This window comes from Condylura cristata, unplaced genomic scaffold, assembly GCF_000260355.1.
Source record: "Condylura cristata isolate star-nosed mole 26May11 unplaced genomic scaffold, ConCri1.0 scaffold00012, whole genome shotgun sequence".
NCBI classification, from domain to species: Eukaryota; Metazoa; Chordata; class Mammalia; order Eulipotyphla; family Talpidae; genus Condylura; species Condylura cristata.
Window position 1 is genome coordinate 19,514,502 of NW_004567113.1, and position 5,051 is coordinate 19,519,552.

Genomic DNA, 5,051 nt, shown 5'->3' on the forward strand with positions numbered 1-5,051 from the left:
AGGTTAAAGCACAGCACTATGATGCTCTTCCAAGCCACTGCAGCACCAATTCAATCCCCAGCCAGGGAGGTCACCCACATGGCGCTGCAGACCTCTCCTGCCTTGCCAGCTGCCCCTCAGCAGTGTATTTCAGTGGTCTACCAGTTCTGCTCCCCACTCTCTCTCTGGTGGTGAATCCTCTTACTTGCTGGACTGCACCAAATTCTTGTATGCACCAAATTACACAGGCATTAAAATTGGAATCTATTGTCACAGCAGTCTAAATTTTTAGCTCTGCTCTAATCATTATGTGAACATAGTGTACTTCCTTCATCCTTCTATCCACACACCAACTTGTCAGGGCCTTGCCCCTTGCATGGTCCTGTAACCAGAAACTTACCATTTTACAACAGCAAAAAATTCCTCTAGATGACAAATTTGGTAACACACAGAATTAAGCTGCTTGTTATTTTACTCTTTTGAGGGTTAACTGTTAACTAACTGAAGAGCAGTCCCCTTTCCTGCTTGTGATTAACCTTAACTTGCTCCAAGTGCATTTCTGGAAGAGTTGGAAAAGCTGTGTTGTAATCCTAATAAAAACTCTCTGTGTTTGTGTGAGCTGATAATGATATCTGAAGTAAACATCCGCGGATGGCTGAGAAAACTCTGCTGCAAGGGTGAAACACCCTGACGCAAGCCACTAGACTGCTCAGTGCTCCTCAGACCTGAAAATACAAAGCCCCCAAATTTTCCTCACATTCCTTCCCTTCCTATAAAATCCCAGCACTCCTATGGTTCGGGAAGTCAGCATTATTTGGGTACTATGCTACTCCCTTGATGGCCATTTCAAAACTATTACTTCTCATAAACACAATTCTTGTGATTCAGAGTGAGGCTTTCTGAAGAGAGCTAAAGACATGATTTGATAGTTTATAATGAAGTCAGCAGCCAAATACTACATTAGCTAGGGACCAGGGAAAAGTTATTTTCTCTGCTTGTAAGGGGGAATGAAGATTTTGTCCCTCCACCCTCCTTGAAGGGTCTTCTTGGAAACCAAAAGGTCTGAGTCTTAACTCCAATCAGTTGGTGCAAAAGTAAATCTCTATGTGCTAGTCTGGTCCTTGTCTCCACTTTTATGACCTATGGGTACCTCTAAATGTGGTGAGTTTGTCTCTTTTGATATGTAAATATCTAGGAAGATAGCGTCCTGTGGGCAATTCCAAGGATTTAGTCCTGTATGTAATTATCCATTGGGTCATTTTTTAGGAAGATTAGTTTTATTATCTATTAGGATCAGAGTAACTAACTAGACAAATGAGTACCGGTACACATACGACAATTGTACATACTAAAAATGGCTACTGATACACTTGTAGGTGTCAAAGTTAGAACCTGTCGCAAGAACACTGCGAAATCCAAGGAAATTTTATTCCCTAAGCCTAAAACTTACTCCCTTGACTTGGTGTGACAGATGGAGTCAGTGCTGGTATTTGTGGAGTTTCCAAAATGGTTTGCATTTACCTCCATATATTTAAACTTGCTTTTCTATCTCATTCGTTCTGAGCAAATGCCATTGGAAGTATAAAGAGACGTACCTATTACACTTCTTGGTTAGGGGAGGACACGCAGCTCAGAGCAGTTGTTGCTTGTCTGCAGTTGCCCGGCTGTTCCAGATCAGCCCGCACGGGCACCCAGCTCCCTTTGTAACAGGGTGGTCCCCAGGAGAAACAGGTATTCCAGGTTCCTTGTCCCAACCAAGGGAGGGTGTTGCTGAGCAGGGAGGAGAAGAAGCTGAAGAAGAGATTGGAAAATGAAGCAGGATGGAGTCAGAAGGAGACCTGCAGGAGCACATGAAGCGGAGACATGTAAAGAAGCCACTTCTGCTTCTTGGTCTTGAACTGGGTGAAACAGATGTGGGTGAGAGACCCATGGGGAGGTTGACTGTGGCAGCTTTTACCTTGATTTTGACTTTGCTCTTTTCCTTCCAGATTTGTCTGACATTTCTGACTCTTAACTATGGGTCCCCTCCTGACGGTGCTTTAGACTGTGGCAGGCTTTCAGGCCTTGCTCTGGGCCAAGCCTGTTTGGCTGGACATACACTCCCAAGGGGATGGATGGGTGACTTCGGGTGCTTGATTTGGAAACTATATTCTTTGACTTTTCTGTATGGCACACTAATTGTATTAAAGTTACTTTTCATTAAAGGTCTTATATGTTTTATTGTGATGTAGTGATGGCAGAACCTATTTAGAGCAGGCAAGTTTGTGGCCTCTGGGGTGCCTCCTCTCTGCTCTGAAACACCCTCCTTCCACTGAAAGTTGTAAATGAGCCCAGGAACTCCTCAATCACATGTGAACCGAATTTCCTTTTCAGATTCAGAATGCATTCTTCTCCAGAAGACTCAGACCTCCAAGGCTATTCTGTTGGGTGGAAACTGGATGTGCTTTTGTCAGATGGGGACAATTCAAATACAAATTCAATGGTTTAGAAACATTTCCCCTGTTACTGCCTTGAACTTAATGACAATGTCCTCTCCAGATTCTCAAATTTACCTTTACACAGCAGAACTCCACCATTCACCTTTTCTTTTTCTTCTGTTGCTACATTAAGGGGGGGAGAGAATGTATAATTTTTAGAAAAAAACATTGTAAAAAGCAACTTAGTGAGGGCTTTTAAAAAATATGAAGAACAAATTGTAAAAATTTTAAGAATAAGAAGTGATTAGTGGGTTGGGTATACAAAATGAGCATTTTATGTAAAGTAGTGATTCTCAAAGTGGAAGCCTTCATGGACTTTGAAATAGTATCAAACATGCTTTCTATAACAGGAGTGAAACTATAAGAGTGGTCTCCAAGAAAAGGGGAGGTCCAGGTTCCCTACCTCACCCAAAGGAGGGTGGAATTGAGCAGCGCTGAGACCCAGCCACTGGACCATCATGGCTTGGCTTGGTGTCTTAGGAAGCTGCAGCAGGAATTTATTGATGCTCAGGAAAGCAATTGAAAAGAGGCAAAATTGTTTAGAGAAATAGGTATAAGAAAAAGTTGGTTAAGGAGAAAAGGAACAGAAATAAAGAAAGACAACTAAACCAGCAAGAAGCAAGAAAGCTGAAGTGGGATGAAGCCTCAGGGAATATATGCACCTTCTTTTTCTAATTATTCTAAAGCCCTGTCCACCTCTTTGTGATTGTTAGTTCTCACTCAGTCTTAATGTCTCTGTGCCCAGAATTAAGTCATGTGTCCCGCCCTTATCTTAGAGTCATTTTTCTTTATCATCCTTGTTTCAGACTGTCTTATGGTCCCTAGTTCTGGGGGTGATTGAATAGTTCCCTTTGGAATTTATTGCCCTCATTTCTGGAGATTTACTTATTCCTTTGAGGCTTTTCCTAGTCTATTCTGACCCTAGAAGCTATCTGCTTGCCCTATGACTCAATTAAGAGCAGGAAATCTATTGTGTGTTATTAATTTACAACACTTGTGTATTCAGAAGGAACAAGAGGTTAAGTAAAAAAAAAATCAAAGCAAGAAATGTTTGTTAAAAAACACCTTTATTTTCATGGTATTTGTAAGATTGCATTAATAAATAAACTTCTTTTTTCCAAGACATACATTATAGAAACACTGCATAATAAATGCTAACCAAGGCATTTTGCCTTACAGAGAAGACATTACAAGTCCAAGGGGAATGAGAACATAGTGTTTTTTAAAGTTGCAGCATCAGAAATGTTGATCACATACTGTGAAATTATGTCAATAAATAACAACTGACCGTCTTCTTAACAGTACAAGCCAGATGTATGCACACATTCCCCTGTCTTATAGTGACCTGACTCTCTTATTTGTTTGAATCCCTTATTTCCAGACTTTGTCAGAATGGAGGGAGTGTTACAGTAAGGTCTTCCCTCTAAAAAATTTTGGTTTCATGAGTGCAGAACATTTAAAACATATGATCTTGAAATTAAATAATAATCAGGACTGAATGAACTTGGGTTTAACATAAACTGATCTTTTAAAATACCAGTACAGAAAAAAAAAAAACACATACACACACACAAAAAAAAACCAGTACAGCAAATTGCCAAACATTCAAATCATTAAATATTAGATAAACCATTAGTGTCTATACTTTAAAAAATAAATAAATAAATACATAATAAATAGAAGAACTCTCATGAAAAATAGTCCAACACTTTAAAAATAGACCCAATGGCCCCAGGATTCATCTGTTTATCTTCTGTTTTAAATCTGAGTCATCTCAGGCAGGAAAGTGTCTTCCTTTTCTTTAGTTCCTTTGGTTCCTATAATGAGAAAAGAGTTGCTATAAGAATTCAAAAATTTGACTGCATAGTCCTGTACTAAGTGATTCCTACCTATAATACTGCTGCCCTGTGTGACAGAAAATGACAGATTCCTGCATGCTGTTTAACTGGGAATAAAGAACATCTGGTTGAAATTATAACATTATTTTTAGCTTCAAAAAGCCAGAACATAATGTCACACTGGGTGAAAAACGTACATGCATGACACCATATAAACTTCTAGAAAGCCCTATGAATTAACTATTTCCCCATTTTATTAAGACTCAAAAACAAAAAAAGGACTGGGTAATTTCCTGGAGCTACAGAATAATAAAAGAACCTAAATTTACACTTGGGGTTCACTGCAAAGTCCCTGCTCTTCTCATCAAACTTTAGGGGGCAGAGTGTCCAAAACCAGGGGCCTCACTTTTCAGGCCTGGAAAACACTGTTGTTTCCTTAATAGGTGGGAAAACTATTTTCCATAAGTGATGTTATCTCTTTGGTCAAATCTCCGTAATCTCGTAGGAACACATATTTACCCACATTCATTTGATATGGATGGAGGGCACTGGAAATAACCTGTCACCAGAGCCCAGTAAGTCTTAATAGTGAATCCTGCTCTGCACTATGATGATGCCCAGTCCTTCCCTAAACCACCAGTGTCCGAATCATATTCAGGAGGCAGGTGCCAGTATTTGAGACCCACGGCCTTAGTCATTGTGACTCAACCCGGAACTCACTTTTTGAGCATCTTTTCGATGATTTTCTTAACCATGG